This window comes from Protomyctophum bolini, assembly GCF_963924005.1.
Source record: "Protomyctophum bolini genome assembly, chromosome: 8".
In the NCBI taxonomy this organism is placed as follows: domain Eukaryota; kingdom Metazoa; phylum Chordata; class Actinopteri; order Myctophiformes; family Myctophidae; genus Protomyctophum; species Protomyctophum bolini.
In genome coordinates, this window is record NC_137869.1 from 42481989 (window position 1) to 42506988 (window position 25000).

Sequence of the window (25000 nt, forward strand, 5' to 3'; positions counted from 1 at the left end):
TCTCTCTCTCTCTGCCTCTCTCTCTCTCTCTCTCTCTCTCTGCCTCTCTCTCTCTCTCTCTGCCTCTCTCTCTCTCTCTCTCTCTCTCTCTCTCTCTCTCTCTTGAAAAGGACTTGGGGGAGCATGGAGAGAAAAAGAAATTGAACAAACGCTATACATGTATGTATATCTACAGCAGGGGTGCCCAAAAGGTAGATCGTGATCTACCAGTAGATCACAAAGGCTGTGCAGGTAGACCACATGGCATGCCCTAAAATATATAAATATAATTAAAAAAATAATTGGCATCTGACACTTGAATTAAGGTGACTTGATTGATTGACATAAAAAAGGGCCTGTCAGCTCAAACCCACAATGCAATACTTTGTTAAGAGTGTTGAGCACAGACGTCAGTTGCATTATCAAGTTAGTTATATATTTAAAAAAAAAACCCTACTAATTCCATTTCCTCCCCTCTATTTCCCATCCCAAATGCGCTGCTATACATTTTCACCACTTCTTTTGGTGGGTAGATCTTGTTGAGGTGGTCATTTTGAAGTTGCTCGCAAATCAAAAAAGTGTGGGCACCCCTGATCTACAGTATACATACTGTATAGATATACACCAGGTTTCCAGCTTGTGTGGATCTGCTCTACTTTCGGCACCAACACCACGGGCAGTACACCTAAACCTGACCTTAACCCATGTCTAAACCAATGACTAGTCTAAACTAAGTATGCACCCCGTCTGGAAGTCAACGTATAACCCATTCTGAACGGGAACCCCATTTTGGTGTTAGCATCATGTTATGCTTTAGCTATTGAAAAATAGCAGACCTACAAGCTCGTAGCGCGCCACTACGAGCTTGTAGGTCTGCTATTTTTGAAAAATCGAAGAGAGACTGGCATTTTAGAATCTGATCTCAGGTCAGCATGGGTTAATCAGACCAGTGTGTGTCCAGTGGAAACCTCGTATGAATCTGATCTCAGGTCAACTATAGTCCGAGATGACGACCACCTCGCAGCTAACTGATGGAACGTTAAAATGTCACCTTTATGGGTTCCCATTTGAACTTAATTTTTATTTTTATGTTTGCCATTTTTGTCTCAATTATTGTAGGCTGTATACTTGAAATGTCAATACTTGAAGGTTACACTGCCACTTTGCTTTCGCTGCCGCACTTGTAACTACACAATAGGCCTCCTGTGTGTGTGTGTGTGTGTGTGTGTGTGTGTGTGTGTGTGTGTCTGTTTGCAAAAATGATTTCATATTATTTATTATTGCAACACGTGGCACGATGCAACATCCAACATTATACGAGGAGGTTTATGTCACAAACATAATCCTCTGTGGGCAGCCGCAGCACTGGGTGAAGTTGGCGTACTGAAATCCCACTGCGGGATGTAATGGGTATATCCAAAAACAAAACAAACTTATGATGGTTCCATTATAGCACCACTGCAGGGGCCTAGTGGTGGGGAAAAAAAGTACTCAAATATTTACTTAAGTAAAGGTATTTCTACAATGTATGAGTATAAGTAAAAGTTTGGAATAAAAACAATAAAAATGCAATGGAAATTGATTGTATATACAAATCTTTTGAGACTGCATGGCCAAATGTGTTTAATGCTGACGTGGTTAATGTATGTTTTGTAATAGTAATCAAAATATTCAAAGTAACTATACAGTAACTGAAGTTTTAAAATAAATATACTAAAGGTACAATATTTGAGTGCAATATGTGTAGTGGCGTTTTCTCTAAATCGGGGACCTCAGCTCCATGTTTTTGCTTTCGAGTCAGAAAGCTGAAAGCTCCAACGTAGTTTTTTAATCACAACCTTTTGTTAATGCTTTACTTTTCATCGGTTGAATTTGTGACATTTTAGAACGGCTGCTGTTGCTTCTTTCTTGTGACACTAGTAGTATGACGGAGGCCTTGATTTACCAGAAGAAATGTATGCAGATAGGAGTTTCTCCCTGCCAGCGATGATAAGATACAGTTGGTATAATGCAGCAAGCCCATTGGATATAAGAATTGGATACTAAGTTTTGCATACAGATAAAACAAACGCGAGCATGCCTACGTCTTGCTTCATGCAGAGGTTACTTGGCAACGTGAATGTCGACAGTGACACTCTCGCAAATAGTTCTCTTGATTACCCAACGATGGCACTTGACTGTTTCTTAAAGGCCCTGGTGCTAAATCAATGAAGCATATTCCTGGCGTAGTTGTCGGCAGTGTTGACATGTTATCACGAAGCGACTTTGGGCTTGATTTTCTGGAAAAGTAGCTAGAAGATATTTTATGTTTAAATGTTAAGTCTGCGGAACACGAACTGAACCCGTGCGTGCGTGTGGCCTATATAGCCGCTTGTTTTGGGCTTGTTTTCGTCGACGTGCAACACCTGCCTGCTTGTTTCTCTTGCGAAATCTGGCAACACTGGTCGTCGGGGGGGTGTCTTAGGTGTTGCAGCAGAGGAGACGATAGCGCCATATCCGCCACCCAAGTCACACACATATTGTTACCAGACGATTAACCCATTCTGACCCGAGATCAGATTCTAAAAATGTCTTCTATACATCCTGACAGTTTTCATTCTGACCTGAGATCAGATTCTAAAAAATGTCTTCTATGTCAGTCGCTCTTCGATTTAAAAAACAATAGCAGACCTACAAGCTTGTAGATCTGCTATTTTTCAATAGCTAAAGCATAACATAATGCTAACACCTAAATGGGTTCCCGTTCAGAATGGGTTAAAGCAAGGTGTCTAAATTGGCAGATGATTTGCATATGGTCGCTGTCGTGCAGAAACCTCTTATCCCCATATTTTAACTTTTGTTTTTTTTTCGTAAATGAACGCCCTATACTGTGTCACACAAAAGTAGCGGATCTGCGAGCTCAAAAGCGTTCCATCTGCTACTTTTTTTGCTATTGTTTTGTTTTGGGGGATCCTGAAAAGTAATTGAAATAAGTTTTGGACAACATATGAGGTTTCCGCACCCGGGCCCGAGACGATACGCCAAGACGAGTCCAGACAATTCCAGGAATCCGAGGCTCAGACAGATTGCTCGCAGATTGCTTACATGTTTTTCAAGCACAAAGTTCTTTGGCACAAACATCTACAACCCCTTCTGCTTATCTGTTTTCAGATTGGAGAGTTGCAACATTTGACAATTTCAGGGAAACGGTCCAAACCTGACTGACTGACTGACTGACAGGCAGGCAGGCAGGCAGGCAGGCAGGCAGGCAGGCAGACAGACAGACAGACAGACAGACAGACAGACAGACAGACAGACAGACAGACAGACAATTCGGCTGAAATAGAAGAATACTCTGCATAAAGGAAAGTGTCTTTTTGAAAAATAAATAAATGAAAAACAGCCTCATGGCCACCTGGGCAACAGTGCTCGCTTGTCAGCAACCCCCCCCCCCCTCACACACACACACACACACACACACACACACACACACACACACACACACACACACACACACACACACACACACACACCCTGTGACGTACGTCTCTCTATGCCCTCTGAGCCCTTCTTCTTCCCGGAGCCAGGACGTTTCTCTTCAAGATTAGGATCGCTTTAAGTTGAGATGTTACGTCCCGTCCCCATCCCCGTCCCCCGTCCTCCCCCTCCATGTGGCACATGTTTGCCCTGGAACAGAGGACGAGCACTAGCTAGGCAGACAGACGGATCCGTCCGTGTAGTTTCCGCCAGGCTTGTCAAACTGTCGAACGCATCCCTGCCCTCAAACCCACCCCCCTCACCACAAACCACCCAAAAAAAAGAAGAAAAGAAGCTATCTTCTCTCTCCCGTAGCCTATTCTCTTTTTTCCCCCGGCACCGGCCCCGGCCCGCCAGCCCCACGTCCGTTCTTATCTCCTGGATTATCCGTCTTACCTTAGCGAGATGGTTGGTTGGTAGCCCGCCTCATCCATCAAGGAGAAGCTTTACAATTAAGAGCAAAGAGAATTAAATTTGTCACCGACTCACTCACAGGCCGGCTGGCCGGCCGGGCCTATATAGTGTCGAGGAAGAAGAATACCGCAGCCTTTCTGCCGCCAAATGAGGCTTCTTTATCCCATTTTAGGCAGGGAACCCCTTTTTGGTGTTAGCATCATGCTATGCTTTAGCTATTAAAAAATAGCAGATCTACAAGCTCGTAGCGTGCCACCGAGTGGCGCACTACGAGCTTGTAGGTGTGCTATTTTTGAAAAATCGAAGAACGACTGACATATAGAAACATGGCTTTTTCAGAAAACTGTCAGGATGTAGAGAAGACATCTTTAGAATCTGATCTCAGGTCAGAATGGGTTATAGCCTATACTAGCGGGACAAGACGGCGACATGTCTGATTATTCTGACAACTTGCAGATAATTCTGAGTAATTCATGGCGGGCCCCCGTCGGGCACAGAAAGGGACAAGACAGCCTGTACCTTGTAGCCTAGAAGCTGTCATCGGTGTTGGCAGAGGATCACGCGGGAGGATCTCTGGGTAATAACATGTGATTTTTATCAAACAGGTGTTTGAAGGGCGGGGGCGGGGGGGGGGGGGAGGGGGGGAGGAGCCATGCGAGCCTTTACAGTTCACTGGCTATACAAAGAATGTGTCGAGGTTTCACTTCGCACTTTGTTGGCCGCAACAAAGCAAAGGCAACGTTCTTTGTTTATCCAAGTGGACTATATAAGCTCGAGATGCCTTGTTTACAGCCACGCCCTGCTCATAGAACATTTCATGGTAGGGGTTAAATGCCTTGCTCAAGGGCACTTCAGCGGTGGTAATTTTAACACGCCGGTCCTGTGGATTCGAACTGGCGACCTTTCCGGTATATCAAGACCGCTTCGCAAACCGTTCGTCCACCGCTGCCCCCTGAGAGGTCTATATCACAGTTGGTTCGCCACACGAACCCCGGCATTCTCATAGTATTGGGGGAAGGATAGTATTGGGGAACGGATCAATTTATTTTGACGTTTCAGACGGTTTCAACATTAAACACCGGTCTGAAGTTTCTGAACCAATCAGAGCGTCGCATCCCTTCAGGTGATGGGACGGTAGCTAGGGACGGTAGCTATGCTATACGCAGCAGCGTGGTGTGTGTTTGTTTACAAGTCAGATAGCTGGCCAGCTGTACCAGTTTACTGTTCTGTGGTGTATTTCTACCCTATAATGTTTTCAGATACATATTATTTTAGCGTGATGATTAAGTTGAAACCGAGTAATACACTGTCTGGATGTCATCTTGAATGGGAATAAAAACTGAGGATTTCTGTAATCAGTAGCATGCAGCTGTGTTGCACGGATGCGCCGATATGGGGAAAAACGTGTGTGCTTCATTTTGAATGGCTTTTATCGATGTGTATCTCTACACGTCATCACGCAGCACGTTTTCGTTTTCAGGAAGTAATACAAATATTTGTATGGACTTTTAAAATAAAAACACAGAAATGAAACAGCAACATGAACCCCGTCGGGGGTGCATACTTAGTTTAGACTAGTCATTGGTTAGACATGAGTTAAGGTTAGGTTTAGGTGTGCTGCCCCGTGGGAGGTTATAGGTTTAGGGTGAGGGTTTGAGATAGGTTCTAGATGTATAGGACTAATGATTTGTCTAAACAATGACAATGTCTTAAACCAAGTACTGTGTGTGTGTGTGTGTGTGTGTGTGTGTGTGTGTGTGTGTGTGTGCGTGTGCGTGTGTGAGAGATTTAAGATGTCACAACTAATATATTGATACACCAGATGTTGTTGTTGATGAGGACAGTAGAGAAGTGACCATTTTGGAAGTGGCATGTATACATTTGACCACAGTCTGGAAGAGGCATTCCTTACCAAGGTGCTTAAGTATACCAGCGTCTTAAGGATGCTATTATACAGCTTGGCTACACAAATGTAAACTATACTAGTGTTCATATTTGGAAGCCTCGGTAATGTCCACAAATCAGTCGTGAGGGGCCTGCAGATTGCAGGCATGCCCAATAAGCCGAGAGCTATAAGGCATCAGCAAGATTCGTTCAGTGTCTGCAATAATTGGCAGTCGCCATACTGTATATGGAGAAGGCGATGCTTTCTGTACCCCGTGATCTGTATCCTGAAGCACTTGTTGTAGAGAGCTTTTTTCAAGTTTGCGCATCCACTATTGTTTGTGTTCAAGAAATAGCTTGTAAAGTGTGTGTGTGTGTGTGTGTGTGTGTGTGTGTGTGTGTGTGTGTGTGTGTGTGTGTGTGTGTGTGTGTGTGTGTGTGTGTGTGTGTGTGTGTGTGTGTGTGTGTGTGTGCGTGTGCGCGTGCGTGCGCGCGCGCCCGTGCATGTGATACACATCAGAATTGGTGAAGCACAATCACACAAAGCCAGTCAAAAATCTTTAAAATACATTTTCATCTCACCTTCATTCAAGCGGAACAAAAGAGAGCCCTGAGACACAAAACGAGCCGCATTGCAATTTAAACGAACGAAGCGTCACAACTAAGCAACAAATCCGAGAATAAATAAAACGAACAAAAACGCATGCTAAAAAAACAACCCTATAAGAAGCTGATAACCTGGCAAACTACTACACACACACGCATTGACGGTTCCTATAATCCGCCTCCAGGTCTTTCATTCAGGATGAGAAAAAGTGATTCAACTGATCTAGTTTCAAGATACCGTACACTTTGTAGCTCGTTCCATGATGTTGCACCGGAACGGGAAGCCATATGGAAGTCCGTGGGAACGCCAATAAGGACACGTCGTCCAACACGTTTTAGCGTGATAAAAGTACAAAGGTACAAAGAATTGCCTTGTACGCCTATCAAAGTATTACAAATGACTGAGCCCCGGCCTGCGCGTGTTGCCAGAGCTATATATTAGGCCATCATCATAGAGCATGAATTACAGCTGTGTGAGTAAGAGCTTTACAAATTCGAACGGACCTTCAAGGAAGCATGATGTCATTCTCAGTGGTGGGAAAAAGGTGCTCAAATGTTTTACTTAAGTAAAAGTATCAATACTGCTATATAGAAATACCGGAAAAGTCTGGAATTTAAAAAGTAGGGGAGAGCCGCCACGGATGTAACATTTTGCACGTTTCATTTTTTTACTCGGAGATCCGTTTAGCTACACATGTAATATTTTCAGGCAACGGACCTACACATGTCAGCTACCATAAACCACTTCAAGTTATTTTTTTTATAAAACAGGTCGGGAGTTATTAAACCGAACGTGGACGCTGTTTCAGTGTTACATTTGCTGCGCATATCGGATTAATTGTAACAGCATGGAGTATAAATGTAACAACGCTAAAAAACACCATTAAACATATCGTTTTCAGCTTAAAGCAATTATATTTCATTGAAGCAACTCCTTAGCATTGTTTTCATACCATGGATGTGATAAGAAAATGTATCAAACATATTGGGAAATATTAAATAGTATCGGGTGTACCAGTTTGGGCTTTTTTTTCAGTTCAATGGGGAAATACATTGATTAAACAAACGTTTGATTGATTGAGTTGTACAATGTTATACAACCCTAAACTAATTTTAGAATACACTACACAATACAATACAATTTTAGAACATATAATATTGGCCAATATGTCAAATATGTAAATATTACTTATAATGGCATTGAATGGAAGCGGACCATTTGTAACACATGTTACAATTGACCCTCCCTCCGAAGTTTTCTTTGCCGTTGCTTACAGACCAGAATGAACATGAATTCCGTCTAAACACGATGCAAACTAATGAAGAACATAAGCATGAAGACATCCATGTGGATTTTTATTCACCAACACCAAAGAAAAAACTTGTAGCACACAAATACTCCAGGTGTAAAATTATACGCATTTTGAAAAAAGTCAGTTTTTCGCCAATAGCTCCCCGCAGGATGAAGGTAAACACTTCAAACTTCCTGGGCACGTAGAGTACGTTGCTGTACACATACTGACGCGATGGCGTCATGGTGGCGTTGACCAATCAAGAGATAACGTCCATGTTACAACCGTGACGCGTTACATCCAAGGCGGCTCTCCCCTACAAATGTATTGGCATCAAAATGTACAGAATGTCTCATTTAAAGTTTTCAAATGCACCAGTAAGTCGCCATGAGGGCGAGAAGGTCTGGGAAGGTCCATAAGTGGACCTTTTTTTATTTACATTTTTTTATTGATGTTTTCGGGCCGGGTAGGGGCATAAAATGTGTGCTAATTACTAAGGCCAGGCGGGGCCTCGGGCCAGCCCAGGTAGGGCCCAGTTAGGGCCCAGTTAGGGCCCAGGTAGGGCCCAGTTAGGGCCCAGGTAGGGCCCAGATAGGGCCTTAATTTTCTGGCATTTTGAGAACTCTAGTTTTCGCCGGGCGCGGCTGCGCTTATAACTTAGGGGCGGGCCCGTCTAGAGTTTGAATCATCACATTATTGTCATAAGTGACAGTGTCTCCATCCAATCGATGATATACACAGTACACAAGTATTCATTTCCTAAAAAAAGAAACCTATCTTAATAGAAATATAGTCAATGAATAGGCTATGTAACAACAACAACAGGTGGGGCGGCGGTGGCTCAGGGGTAGAGTGACCGGATGGGGTAACCGCAAGGTTCCAACCCTGTGTGGGCTCCCCCAGAGTTAGTGTCCAAGTGTCCTTGAGCAAGACACTGAACCCCTAATTGCTCCCGATGTGCAGGTTGGTGCCTCGCATGGTTTGCATGGGTGTGTGAATGTCAATCTCTGTATAGCGCCTTGGATAAAGGCGCAATATAAATATTATGCAACATTTACACTTAAAGTATATTTTGTGTAGTGTAAAAAAGTGTAAAGTCTGCCATTACGACACTGTCAAGGCCCGCCAAAATTGCAGTTTAGTCGACTAAATCAACTGTATAGATTCAGTCGATTACAATTCACAATCTCATGATATTTAGTCGACTGAAACTAGACCCACATGACTAAAATATGACAAAAAATTAAACTCGGTTTTTACTCAGAAGATTATGAAAAAACTAAATCACAATTGGCTGTCACAAACAACACTGGATGTCAGTGTGTTCCTGCCGTGGAGGAGGAGGCAGGTGGTGGAACGTCTGCTTTTATTATCATAATCTACAGTACACGATCCAAATCTCAGCTGTCACCACAATGCACCTGTGAAAGGAAGCGGGCTAGGATATGAGCACATATACCCAGCACAGGACTGCCAGGGCTTTGAACCCCAACGGCAAAAGTGTCAAATAACACATTATGGCCTGACGTCGAAATAAATAAAAAGTCAAAGAGATTTGTGCCACATTTTCACGATTTTTCAAAAATAGCAGACCTATACAAGCTTGTTAACTTGAGCTTGTAGATCTGCTATTTTTCAATAGCTAAATAATGCTTAGTTATAAAACACCAAAACGGGTTCCCGTCCAGAGTGTGATAAAGGAAAAAGAGGATGGACAACACGCATGAGCTATACTTCAGGTGTGTCCCTGTTTTTTGGAGCCGTGCCATTATTATAAAGAAAAGTGAACGGATGGTATTATTATAAAGAAAAGTGAACGGATGGTATTATTATAAAGAAAAGTGAACGGATGGTATTATTATAAAGAAAAGTGAACGGATGGTATTATTATAAAGAAAAGTGAACGGATGGTATTATTATAAAGAAAAGTGAACGGATGGTACCAGGAAAGTACAGTTTACAATCTGCAATTTTTGCTATTTATCCTACTGTGCAGTGGCTTACAGTAAGTGGTCACATTACATTGAAAGGAGAACATCTTTGGATTGGATTGTGTTTATTGTGGCTCAGGAGGTATAGAGCAGGTCGTCCAATGATCACTGGGTCGGCGGTTCGAATCCCGGCTACTCCTGTCCACATGTCGAAGAAGTGTCCTTGGGCAAGACACTGAACCCTACATTGCCTCCAATGAGTTTGGTCGGTGTGAGCTTGCCACCATTACTGTGTGAATGTGGCAATTGAGGACTGCTGGTGTCGACTGTTTGCCGCTTCACCTCCCAATGTATGAATGAATGAATGAACCATTGTAAAGCGCTTTGAGCACTTGGAAAAGCGATATATATATATATATATATATATATATATATATATATATATATATATATATTAAAAAAAATGCAATTCATTATTGTTATTTTATATCAATCCAGTCAGGAGCTTGAAACCAGCTTCCATATTTCATAGTGTTCCAATTCCAAAATGTCTCTTCTCACATAATTTTTATTTCCCATCCCTTGGCTATTCTACAATTAGTGCTTTCGTAATACTTGCTATAGCAATACACCGATTTTAGTGTGTCTGACGGGGTTGACATGAATCGGGTATAAAGTGCATACATGTCCCATTTTAATGTTCCATTTCAATTTAATGTTTTATTACAAACTAGAAACTAGAAAAAAGTGCCCCTCGGGGCACAGGTCTCCACCAGGGCAGGTCAGGCTGTGGCCTCCTGGTGGCGCTATAATAGGCCAATGTGAAAAGAGTGCCATTTCTTCTTATATACACCTTGGATGGCAATTGGATGATTTGAGGCATTTTGTTCCAAAAATGTGTTTTGCAAAAATCCACCTGTTGGTGGCGCTATAACAGGCCAATGTGAAAGGGGTGGGATATATTCCTCAGTCTAGTAGGAAAGTCTGTGAAAGATTTCACGTAAATTGCGCGCTGCGTTCATGATTTGAGGCTTTTTGTTCAAAACGGTGCCAATCCTGCAAACTTTGAAAGGCAATGTTAGCCCATTGGGATGGCATATGAAATATCGGACAGATCCGTCTTGAACACATGACTATAGAGATAGTGTGTAACGATTTGCGTGATTTTTGTTCACAATCTGGAGGAGCAATATCAAAAAATGAGTTTTTTAAAAGCCGGCCTCCTGGTGGCGCTATAACAGGCCGTTCTGGAAAATGTGGGGCAGAGGTTCATCGTTGGCATCCAGGGAGTGCGTGTGCAACATTTGGCATCGACCGGGGTAACGGTGCCGGCGATTAGTACACACACACACACACACACACACACACACACACACACACACACACACACACACACACACACGCACGGACGGAGTGCAAAACATACTCTCTCCCCATGCCTTGAAATTGAAACATGTTTTGTCCCTTATCTCAAGAATGAGAGATATATACATGAATGTCCACTTGTCTGTTTCACTTGTCTGTGTCTATAGGCTATACAATGTGGATCACAGCATGACGGTATTATATCACACTATACAGAGCCCCTCATTGTTTGTTGATGAAGCTCCATGTCAGGCTCGTGGCCAGGCAGAGGAAAGAAAGAGGCTAGATCTTTTGTTGTTGTTCTATTATGGGATATATATCTATATAAACGTAGCGTTTCAGCAGTTCTGTTCTGGGCAGCCATGATGTCACCGTTCCCCTGCGTTGGGTTGGGGAGTAGGAGGAGGAGGAGGAGGAGGAGGAGGTGGTAGTCTTGTTATTGTCAAAAATCCACACAATCAAATCTTGCCTATCAAATGCAATGAATGATGGATGTTGTTGTGAGCTACATATCCGCAGCAGCAGCACACAGACAAGACAGGACTGCCAAAAAGCTCGGATCCGGCGTGTCAGAAGAAGATTCTTATATACTGCCACCGGTGGTGCTTTGGGGGTGTGTGTGTGTGTGTGTGTGTGTGTGTGTGTGTGTCTGTGTGTGAAAAAGAGAAGATCAGGTGGACTGACTTGCGTGTGCGTGCGTGCACGTGCGCGTGCGTGCGTTGGTTTATGTTTGATTCATTTCTTTCTTGGAGCATAATACAGTATTGACTTTTCTATTATTTGCAGCGATTTTCATTTCACTGAGGGTTTTTTTTTTTCTTTTTTGAATTACCTCCAAAAATGACGTTAATGAAAACTCTGGCGAAAACACAAAGAACACCGCCGTCGCATTCCAGCGACGTTCTTTCATAGCGCATTCTGTAAAGAGTTACACGTCACTATTGCCGTGTCGCTACACGACGCGGTTATAGCTAGCTTGTAGATCCACAATGTTTGTTCTGAAAGGCCATCCATGTAGTTACAGTATATCTTGTATATATGTCCGGCATGCAGCCACCCTGCTGTGCGAGAGAGTACACTAGAGACTATACAAATCAGGCATAAGAAGGAGGAGGAGGAGGATTTAGAAGAGGAGAAAGGAGCTGCATAGACACAGCTAAAGGATTATTGTCCTCATATCTACCTGCACTCCCCTCCCTCCCTCCCTCCCTTCCTCCCCTCCCCTCCCGCCCCACAATCACACAATTACACCCTGTGGCCTGTGCATGAGCAACACACAAATTCAATCAGATGAACGACAAGCCCTTGGTTGAAGGTGGGGGGGGGGGGGGGGGGGGGGGGTTTGGGGGGGCTGGGGCTCTGAGGGTACGGAAATTGAATTTGTTATTTTGTTATTTTGTTTTTTTTCCTTCTCTCTCTCATCCCATCCCGCGAATGGGAAGCCTTCACCCGGCCTACCGTCTTGCCCCCTTCTTCAGCAGATGCCTTTCAATTTGCCAGATTAGCACCCCTGTTGCCTGCCCCCCCCCCCCATCCCATTCTGTCCTATACACCCTTTCTCCCTCCCCCATCGTCTTCTCCCCTCGGCCTATAGCGGACCGACGACCGCTCCCTTTCTCCCCCACCCCCCCCCCCCCCCCTCCCCAAATCTTATTAAGCTAATTAAAGCGCCGCCTCCATCTCATTTGGCCGCTATATCACCGTCCAGGACCTCGTCTATAGTCTCCATAATCAGGTTTAACCCATTCTGACCTGAGATCAGATTCTAAATAAATAAAATGTCTTCTATTATACATCCTGACCGTTTTCCATTCTGACCTGAGATCAGATTCTAAAAAATGTCTTCTAGGCCTATATGTCAGACGCTCTTCGATTTTTCCAAAAATAGCAGATCTACAAGCTCGTAGCGCGCCACTCGGTGGCGCGCTATGAGCTTGTAGATCTGCTATTTTTCAATAGCTAAAGCACGACATGATGCTAACACACAAAATAGGTTCCCACCCAAAATGGGTTAAAGAAGACAACGAACCGCCAGCCCCCCCCCCCCTACTCTCTCCCGACGGTATAGCGCATGCAGGGACTACCAGGGTTGAGTGACGGCTGGAGATGAGCTCTCTGTTATGAGTGTGTGATCACACATGAGTCTTTATTATAGAGATGATCAGGGCCTCTATATACTACAACCCCCTAATCCCCCTCCCCCCAAAAACAGCGAGGTGAGACCGTTCTGTTTCCATGGCAACTTGGTCTTATAAGCGGAACGAGACTTCAAGCAGCATGTCATATGAGAGTGTTACTTATTTTTTCTTCTTTTACTTTGTTTTTCGGCGAGAGACGTGGTTTGTCTCTTTGTCTCCATTATACTGTAACCCGGAACGCACGCTGTTCTAGATCCGTGTGTATCATTATTCTGTCACACCAAAGTATCACAGAGCCGCCGCAGTCACCTTGTCGTCGCGGTCGTCGGCCATGAAAGCTCTTATCTCCCTGTATGCTTTTGTCGTGTTTCTTTTTGTAAACTATAACGCCCTGTTTTTGATGATACTGTATATACAGTTGTCACACGGAAAGCATCAAAAGTAGCCTATAGCAGGTCTATGCAGGCTCGGAACGATGCAAATCGAAGCGACGCGCTCTGAGCTTGCGGATCCGTTAATGTTGTTTTTCTTTTTATTTGAATCCTATGCATGCAAAGAATCAGAAGGAGCAGCAGAATCAGCTGTGTTGCCACGTCTCAGCCGTACAGGAGTACGTGTTTTTGTTTCTCCTTTTAACTCTCCATTGTGTATAGTTTATGTGAAGATACAGTATAGCACCAGAGAGAAAATACAACATGAGAGAAAAAGGCCATGGATAGAAATTATTTAGATTTTTGTGAAATATTTTGAAATAATACGGGGGAAAGTATATGAATTACAAACATTTACTCGCAACCCATAAACATGGGTCTGTGTGACCCCAGGAATGGGTCCCACTCCCGACCCACCTTGTACTGTATAGCGTGTGTTACATTTATTTATGTCTACACGGAGCAGATTAGCACAAGTATCATCTTTTGGTTGGGTGCATGGAAATGTTAAAAACGGTTACTTTTCAGGATCGAAATAATAATAATAAATATAGCAAAAATAGCAGATCGACAAGCTCAAAAACGCATCCCTTCAAAAGACTGCACGGGTCCGACATCCCGTTAGTCCAAAGAAAAACTCTAAAATGCGGGATCTGCGAAGATATATTGTGACGCATGCGATCAAGTAGGGTGTTAATTTACAAAAATAATTATAAGAAATGGTGAAAATATGGAGATAAGAGGTTTAAATTCTGCCTGACGGAAACACATCGACACGTATCTCAACACTGTGTGCAAAGCAACTCTCCCACTGGAAACAATCCCTGCATCGCCAGCCAATGGAAAACAGACCCGCGTATAGCACTCCGCGTTAAGCCTACCCCAGCACCAGCGCATCAATCACGCCGCATACCACAGATTGCGAGGTGAGATATTAAAATAAACACAGTCTAGGCTTTAATCTTTGCCTGTTTATAGCCTCCCCGAGATAAACATCCCAGCAGGGCAGCAGTCGCTCGCTCGCTCGCTCGGCTCCCAACCATGCAGGGGAGGAAGTGCCCTTTCCCTCTCAGCAGGGAACCTACATTACGTAAAATGTTGACCCGTGATAAGAGTCCGTGAGAGACAATCCGTGGTTGCTCCGTTTTTTATACGACTTGTCTGTTTGCGTTTGCGTGCCTTTTATACCGGGGGGTTTATTATTAAATGCATTGTATTGTGCCGCACTGTCAATTCTATATATTCTCACATTGTCAACTATTTTTAGGTCGTCCAGACTCGTTCTATATAGGCCCCATATAATATCTCTGCTGTCGGGAGGATACCTCATAACTCCAAAATGTTCGTTTTTTTTGTTCGAAAAATATACACTTTTTCAGGAAATTAAGAAAACCTTATATGTTTTTTTTAAACAAAGCAATACTGCCTCATCAAAGTTGGTTGTTGTAACTTTATATATTGAACAATTGCCTCCATGAGAGGGAGAGAGAGGTGGTGGAGTTAGTTGCTTTTGCAGACATTTTGAGGGTCCAATGGCGTTAAGAGGTTTTGTCCAAAGCGCCTTTTCTTTTACTACTTTCCGTTGGTTCGATATTTTCGAAACAACACACATAAAGGGTGTTCAATAGCACTGATACAAAAAAAATCTAAACCTAAAAAATGTAGTTATGAGGTTTCCTTCCGACGGCTACAAATTATACTAGGCCAAAAACACCACATCTAGAGAGAGAGAGAGAGAGGAGAGTCAGAGAGAGAGACATCAATAGGGAGATAAAAGCATATTCAAGTAGTAGCAGCAATAACCGTGATAATATAACCATAATGATCTAGCACTTGGCCTAGCCTCGACGACCTTGCAATGTACAGGTTATTGATTTCCTGTGGATTTTCAATCTTTACTTATGATCCTAGTAGACCTAGACGACTATTTATATGCATTTCATGTTATTGCCTTGTGTTGTCCTTGCTTACTGTAAATCGCTCTGGATTAAGATCGTGTCTGCTATAAATGCCTAAATTGTAGATACATATAATAGTGTAAGATGGTATGATGATACAGTATAACATATTTACAGTGGATGCTGTGCTGTGTGTGCTCTTTCACAAACAAACCTTCACAAGTGCAGGATTTTGATCTCCACTGAAGTCTCGGTTTGTCTCATCGCAGGTTAAGCACGTTTGACAGAAACCACGGCAGAGAAGACAATTATAATGACTTGTTTACTTCTTGCATTTTGGTCTGAATTCAAAGCGGTGACAAAATGACAATATTACAGTCACGAGCACACTTTCTCAAGATTGTTATGCATTGTACTGTACAGTAAATATGACATATTGGCGTACCCACGACCACATTATGTTTTATTAAACATAAAGGTGTTTTTAACTCTTTGGTTATGCAAGGACAATGACAGCATATGCTTGCTGTAAGACAAAACAAGGCAATTAAGTTTACTATAGCACTAAATGGATTCTGTTTTACAGCTAAACATACAGTATACAGTCATTAGCTTAACAGGCTGGTGAGGGTGGGACAATGTTGGGTATTTCTGCTCTATATCTAAAGTTTCATCTTGACACAGCGTTGTTGCGATTTGACACTTTAATATAATGTAATTGAATGTAAATGGTCTTCACTGTTGGAACATTGACAGTGCTCTCAGTGCTCTTCTACATCTTCTAAACATCATTAAATAACAGTTTAACTGCATAACCCGCGTTCCACGCCATCTAATCCATTGTCTCCTCCTGCGTAATACGCGAAACCCGCTATTTGTTTTACGTGTTTGATTCGCCGTTTTGTAATCATTTCAAAATAAATAGCGGATTTCACCTGGTGACGAGGCGGACGCGTTATGATGACGTAAGCGGAAATCAACCAACCGCCGGCTTGCAAGGGCTTCTGGGAAACTGAGTCCAATGCAAAGTGAGCGAGGGGGTATATAGGGACAATCTTAGCTCGCTTGCTATATGACCCCGGTTCACGGAAGTGGCTTTTTAATTGGCTCCATAACAAATCATCAGAGTTGTTTTCAAGCGGATTTTCATGGATCAAAGGCGCAAATACTTAGGCGTATATATGCTCCAAAGGTATCATTTAAACAATCTCGGCAGCCTCGGTATATAAATATAAAGCCCTCAAAGTGTACATATATACGTGTCCCTTTAAGTGAAACACGTGAGCACGTCCTCTTCCATCACTGCCACTTGGCAGCGGGGGGCAAACGTGAGCCCTTTACACACACACACCCTTGTGGGAAGACAACTGTTGTGCGAGCCCATTCCAACTGTAGGTCAATTGTAGCAGCACATAAACCTCCATGGATTGGAAGGCAAGCGGGTGTTAAAAGCCTTGAAAACCACCCTTTCACACGTTGGCCGGCGAACAAGAGGGTCTCTAAAATGTTGGTGGTGCTGAACACATTACTCACCTGTCGTTTGGCGTGTCTGAATGCCTCCGTTTGGTTTGAACACCTTCACAGTTTATGTCTCATTCCAGAGAGGAGGGAGCACACACACACACACACACACACACACACACACACACACGCTCAGACTCCACTGCCATTTTGTCCGTTTTTCAACACCTTGTCCCACCAACGCCCCAGCTGTACCAACACAACACACAACCTGGAAAACACCGCCGCGCCCTGACAACACAACACAGTCCCTGACTAACCATGCGTCTATCCATCCGTCCGTCCATGCAGCCATCCATCCACTCATCCATGCATCCATCCATCCATCCCGCTGTCCAGATCATTTAGCCGAGGCGAGGCAGTCAGGCAGGTATATTTCAGCAGCAACACTAGCCCATTTAGACCGATTCTAAAAATCATCTATTTCGACATACCGACTTGGTTTTCTGGAGAAAAAAGAAAAGTCGTCCCCTGGCTTGAAAGAGTGTTTGTTTGATTGATTGAAGACTTCATTTAGTCCCAAATGTCAACAGCACGTGAATACAGTACGTCAGCGAGTGAGTTCTCCTTTCTATGTGGACAATTTATTTTGTGTTCTTTTCCGGGAAGAGTTTTGAAAGAAACCACTTCTTTGCATGCGTGTAATGCATGGGTTTTTCAACAGGTGGTCCGTGGACCACTGGTGGTCTGTGGAGGTATTGCATGTGTGGTCCCTGACCATGACCATTTAGTAATGTAGGGTTTGTTGATTTGTTCTAAATGTTCTTTCCATTAGTTGAGAAACCGTAAACTGAATGACCTGGTGACCTATGATGAGTCCATCCATGTTAGTAATTTACTGACAAGTTGGAGTTCAAGAAATCCAACAGAAAAAGGGAGTTAGAATCTCAAGAAGGGGGGAAGTACACCGGATTGTCTGGTTGAGTCATTATTATTAGGACATTTTACCAGTAGTAGTCAACGGTTGAGAAACAGTGGGATGTATACACACATGGGCTGCATAGCAAGTTAGCCCATATCCCCACCCAACACAATAGTGGTCCCCAGCAAGGTTATAATAGTTTTTTTTTTTTTCATTATAGTTTAGTTTTAGTTAGTTTTGACATATTTCTTTCTAATTCAGTTAGTTTTAGTTAGTTTTTAGAGCGGGTTTGCTAGTTTTTATTTAGTTTTTATTTTGGTGAAAATGCTTAGTTTTAGTTTAGTTATTTTTCGTTTTTTTTCGTAGTTCATTTGTGGGTTAGGATTAGCGTGACTACATGCTGCCGTACGGTGCTGAAAACTGCCGTAAAACTTGTTAGAGAAATGACTAAATTAATCTAATGAATTTAAAAGGATTATATTGTGAATATCCGAAAGGCATATAAATATTGATAAAGACTGCGGGTATTTTGTCTATAATTTCAGTTAGTTTTGAGAACACACAATACAGTTTCAGTTTAGTTATCGTTTTTTTAATTTATTTTTAGTTTTTATTTGTTTCAGTTAACAAAAATGTTTTTTTATAATTCTAGTTTTTTTAATAGTTTTTAGTTTTTTTTAGAATCTGATCTCAGGTCAGAATGGAAAACTGTCACGATGCAGAAGACATTTTTAGAATCTGATCTCAGGTCAGAATGGTTCAGTGGATGGTGTCAGGAGGACATTCAACATCTTGGTGGCAGAGAGTAGTCTATTTTCCCATGTTTGTTCTATAATTATAGGGAAATAGGGTGGTGGTACCAGATCATTGTTCCCAGACTGAAAGGTATTATAACACATAGGTGTTCCAGGTCTAAACCAGTTGTTGTTTTTGGCAGCATTTAGTTTTAGTCACATTTTAAGTCGACCTGGAATGTTTCAGTGTTGGTCTAGTTTTAGCCGACTGAATCTACAGTTGATTTAGTCGGACAAAAATGTATTTTGTTGTTGGTATTTTTGCTTTTAAGATAGTTTTAAAAGTAGTTTTTATAGTTTGTTTTTGTATCTATATCTACTGTATGTATCGTGAATGCATATATATTGTCTTTATAACCACTGCACAAAAATAAGTTTCCGAAAAACGAAAAAATAAAGTAGTAAAGTATGTACTTTGAAGTTGAAGTGGCTCAAATGCTGCAGTGGACCTTGACGTGAAAAAGGGTTGAGAAGCGCTGTGGCTTGAAAGGATCAAGTATATAAGTAGGAGAAAGAAAGGAAAAACACCCACACACACACACACACACTAGTCACACAAGAGGATGAAGTCAGCGACGGAAGGAAGGATGAGCCCTCGTTAACGGGTGCCCAGAGGGCCAGCTGACAGAAGCCGCATTGTCAATAGGGTGTGAAATTCCTGCTTGGATGGACGGGACCTTCTTCTTCTTCGTCTGGGTGGAAACTGTGAGGACTATGGAGAGAGAAAAGGGAGTGTGGGGGTTGGTTGGTTGGTCAGACGCGTCAGCCTGTCTGCCCGCAAGCCATCCCATGGGCCTTCTCAACATGCCCAGAGAGAGAGAGAAAGTTTGGAGCGGCTTATGTGTCTGTGTGGGCGCCGGTGCCCGACGAGACCTCTCTCCTCCGACCCATAAAGGGCGTATATAAGCTCGGCGCTGTGGGCTAACGGAGCGTGAAGCTAAAGACCGGTCGGCCATTGATGTGTGAGGCCTTTTCAACTGTTTTCCCACACACACACACACACACACAGACCAATGTGTGTGTATGGGTCACGTACGGCTCCAGGAAAAATCCAAATGTATTTTTTTCCTACATTTAAAAAAATATATATATTGATTTCAAAATATATTTTCTTTATATAAAACAAAATAAATAACAATATAAGTAAAATATATAATAAGTTAAATAATTCATATATATTTTTAAACGAACAAACTAATCTCAGAAATTCCTTCAATGAAAATATTAATAATAGCGAGCGAAGCGTTGCGTCGTGTACTAATAATCTCTCTTTTTGAGTCTCCACCTGAAAAGTTCCAGAGCAGTCATGGTTCCCAAACCTCAAGGACCCCTGGGGGGTCCCCGGGCCCAAACCTCAAGGACCCCTGGGGGCCCCTGGGCCCAAACCCTCAAGCACCCCCACTGTTCCAGAGGGAGTCATAGCCTATAGATTTTTTTAGTTTTAGACAGTCATAGTATTTTGAATATACTTTTCATGTAGTTTTAGTCACATTTTAGTCACCTGGAATGTTTTAGTGTTAGTTTTAGTTGATTAAATGTCATATGATTTTAAGTCTACAGTTTATTTAGTCGACTAAAATTGTGTTTTGGTGGGCCTTGATGCCGTCATAATGGCTGACTTTACACTCCTTTTCTAACATTGTAGTCTAGTTTTTATTTGTTGATGAAATTGTCAATATATTTAATCTTAGTTTTAGTCATCATAGCTTATAGTTTTCACCTGTGAAAAAAGGTAGGCCATGTGCAAATGCAATGCGTTGTTTATCGGCACATATCGCACTTGTTTTCGAGTTGACGTGATGCAAGAAATATGTCCTTTGATGGGGGGAGGGGGGGGGGTAATAGAGAGACTCAGCTGTCAAGTTGAATGCACAGCTGTCGCGACAATATGGCTGCAAAGTGTCTGAATATACAGAACACGCTGGCACTGTTTATGACGAGAAACAACAAAAGTAAAGCCTTGAATGGCCAACAGCACAGCAGTCCATGTCTCGGCCTAGTAGTAGTGCTTGTTGTTGGTCCCACCTGCCGACATACACGTCCACACAGACAGTATACAGTGACGATGATGACTCAACGTTTTTTTTTATGCGGCACTGAGTGCGTACGCTGCTATAGACTTCTGTGCATGTGTAGTATTATCATTGGAAAATGTATACTCGCATGTTTTACTTGAGTAAAAAGTATCAAAACTGCAATGTAGAAACACTCCGTTACAAGTCAAACAAAGTCAAAATGTGCCCATTTCAAGTTTTCAAATGTATACAGGTATTTAGAAATGCTTATGCTATATAGCGTTGGTCGCAGGCAAACTTCTAACCTCTCACTTGGGTCCGTTCTATAACTTCTACCCTGTCACCCGTACACGTGCATTCTGGGAAAATAATAGCATGTTTTATAGGCCGCAAAATCTCTCCCGGGGCTCAGGAGGGATGACCTGGATCAAGCCTATATTTGCAATTCTAAATCGACCTTCCTTTTTGGACTGGGGGGGCGGGGGCGTTGAGGGGGGGCACGACCGCGACCTCAAACTCCGCGACACGTTCCTCCAATAATGGCCCCGCTAATTGGTTTAGCATATCGCAAAGCGGTTTCGGAGGTGGGGCAGTTCATCGCCTGGAGCCGGACGCGGCGTCTCAGGTGGTTAGATTAGACGCATGGCAAAAAAGCTGTTTGTTTCATCAACTGTGAATTCAATTTGCGGAGAGAAGGTTCCTTTTTTAATCTAGAGCACCTTTGCCCCCAGCGCATAATATGGGAGGAGTTTCGACAACCGAGTTCCCATTTCTCCACTGTTGAAATTTTCATGTGTGAAAAAAAATTAAAATAAAAGAGAAAGAAAGAATAACCTGAATTAGGACAAAGAGGGAGATACACGGAGAAAAGGGGCCAGATATAGAATGAGGAACAAAGAGAAAGGGTGAATGGAAGGAAGTGGTTGGTGGTCAGACTCCCACAACCTTGGTATAGGTTCAGGTTCATTTATTTGTTTGTCCCCATGGGGGCGATATGGTTTACAGCAAGGCATAACCGGCAAGGTTATACCGGCTGTTATAGGCGGGGAGCCACAGGCCCAAAAGCTCAAGGAACAGGGTTTAACCTGTGATTTCACGCAGTACGTTTTATTCGTGCTTTTGTGTTTTTTATTTGGTCCTTATTAAGGTCCACAGAATGAGAGGTCTGCTCTTCCCTGGAAAGATCGCGAAAAAAAAGTTATGGCCATTTTTGTATACCACACCATAGACAACCAATATAAGGCAACATTTTCCAAATTCCATCATGCTTTAATATAGTAGCATGTGACTTATTGTGACATGTCAAACTAAGGGGGTTTTCATCATTCTGAATCCATTCCAAGCATTAGTTTTACACGAAAAACACCCCAATTGGCCTAAATTCGGCCACAGCCACTTGAGCCACAAGAGTTGTTTTCCGTGTTAAACTAATGCTCGGAATGGATTCAGAATCATGAAAACCCTCTAGTTTGACACGTCACATATACTTAAAGCATGATGACATTTGGAAATGTTTGCCTTATTGGTTGTCTATGGTGTGATACATACAAAAATGGCCATAACCTTTTTTCGACAAAATTTGACAAAATGAATAGGAAAAAAAATCACACCCGTGTGAACTGAGTGTTGCAACTCCCCTCTCTCCCCCCCCTCCTCTCTCTCTCTCTCTCTCTCTCTCTCTCTCTCTCTCTCTCTCTCTCATTAGCAGGCAACAGTGCAGCACTAATACTATCTCTCTCTCTCTCTCTCTCTCTGTTTCTGGCACAACAGCGCCCCTACTGGTACTCATAGTCATATACTGGTGCGCTCATGGCCACATAGGTAGGTGAACACGGACATTGCTGTTCCTTGGAGTGGTTGCACCACTAAAAAACACAAATAATAAGTACGGCATGACGTGACTGTCCAATTGTGGGTGACTGGCTCCCCGGCTATTATATACTTGTGTTCTCTTCGTTCCCGTCGGCACCCTTGGGGAGAGAGCCTTACGGGACTCTATCCCACAGAGCGGCAGAGCAGACATCCCACCAAAAGGCCAAACAATGAACAGATAGCAGGCCGATACCGGATGAAGAAGAGTGAGGAGGAGGAGGAGGCGCTAGGGGAGTTTCTTTACTCCACTATCGCTGAAGAGAAAAGAAAGAAAGAGATATTATCATCTTCTCTGTGCCCCCAACGCGCTCGCGGCTCGTTTGTATAGTCGTTTTGGTCGATATGGGTATATCTCGTGCTCGCGTATAGCACAGCTGTGTAGCATCGTGTGTGTGTGTGTGTGTGTGTGTGTGTGTGTGTGTGTCTGTGTGTGTGTGTCTTCCATTTTATTTCCCTGGAGGTCTCCTCCAAAGCGAAGCGCTCGATCTCAGTCGGGGATTCGGTACGAAGTTAGAAAGAACGGCACTTTGTAGTGCCAGAGCAGTGTTGGTGTGCGTGCGCGCGCGTGTGTGTGTGTGTGTGTGTGCATGTGTGTGTGTGTGTGTGACTGTGTGTGTGTGTGTGTGCGAGCTCGTGCACGCACGCGCTTCGGAAACTTCCTGAAGGCCCATGAGGCAGAGAGACTCGAACGGCGGTTTTCTTAACCAATGTGTGTGTGTGTGTGTGTGTGTGTGTGTGTGTATGGATACTCCTCCAGAGGCCTTTTGATGTACATTGCGGTATACAGTATGTATACATTGTGCTTGTTGTGTGTGTGGATATAGGCTGACAAAACATACAGTATTCCATGTTTTAATATACACAGTAGGACTTCCTCCCAGTGTCACAAAACATGCACACACTTGTATATCGACCTATTTGTATACAATACAATACATACTAAATATTTGTTATTGACAAAAGTAACTACTAACAATCAACACACACCACGCAGCCACCAACACTCGCGCAAGCACGCACACACACACACACACACACACACACACACACACACACACACACACACACACACACACACACACACACACACACCAAAAGCCTGGTGATTAAAGGCTGTGGAATGTGTGTTCGGGAGTTCCAAAACATAGACACCTATAGAGCATGTTTCACGCCCCTCGTAACGCCTCATCATTCAGGTCGTGTGTGTGTGTGTGTGTGTGTGTGTGTGTGTGTGTGTGTGTGTGTGTGTGTGTGTGTGTGTGTGTGTGTGTGTGTGTGTGTGTGTGTGTGTGTGTGTGTGTGTGTGTGTGTGTGTGTGTGTGTGTGTGTGTGCGTGTGCGTGTGCGTGTGTGTGCGTGCGTGCGTGCGTCAGACAGCCTGTCACCGGGGCGTCAGAAGGCATGCGTTGACATGACATGACGTGATGCACATCCTGTTATTATATAGGCCTCTGTACACTGACTATACTACCGTATATGGTTCCCAACGCGGGGTCTGGGTACCTCCGGGAGTCCTCGAGGGAGTTCCAGGGGGTCCCCGGCAGCTAAATGATAATTAGGAACCAAAATGGACCCTTATGTGTCTTTGTGTGAGGTTGAAACTGGCCTTCTAGCCATGGATCAAACCAGCACCATTTACCACCTAATCAAAACAAATAATTCAGCTATGCTCTGTTTTCCCAGAGCGCTAGCAAACTCGGTGGCTATAGGCTAGCTATAGCGATTTTCTTAGTTTTAAGGGTAACTGTTGTATAATTGCAATGTTACACTTGAGGGTGTGGTTTAACGTGATTATTGCCACATCACTGTCGTGGCAATAATCACGTTAGACCACACCCTCTAATATAATATTGCTTTAATTAAACCGTGGCGGCCCTTGAAATGAAAATCACTGCTGTAGCCGTAAAAAATAAATCTCTTATGGGGGGTATCCTTGGCATAATGTTTTCAAACGGGGGTCCGCAGGCTAATGAGTGTCAATTTGGGGGGTCCTTGACATGATAAAGTTTGAGAACCACTGACATAGGTCATATATATATATCGGTCTGTTTACATGTGTTGGAGAGTTATTGTCGCTTGGAGCTTATACGTCGTGCCGGTGTGAAAACAGAAAACGTGCCGCTGAGCTGCGGTCGCACCTCTCGACGCTCCTCCATGTTTATTTATGGTCGCTCGTATTTTTTTGGCAAAGACGGGCGGCGGCAGGCATGGGGAGAGGAGCTATAATGGTCGTTCAGCCTTTTCATTGATTTTTCTTTTTTTTTTAATAAGTAATTTTTTTCCCCCCCGAGTTATTTTGGCAGAAACGTCAACATTATACAGAACACGACAGAATTGAACTGCAGTTCGAGTATTAATAAAATGTTACTGCATGCTGTATTAAAAATAAACAATGCAAAACGACAACAATGGAGCTTTGGCAATGAATGTGACGAGAGAGAGAGAGAGAGAGAGAGAGGGGGGGGGAGGAGGGGTTGAAACCG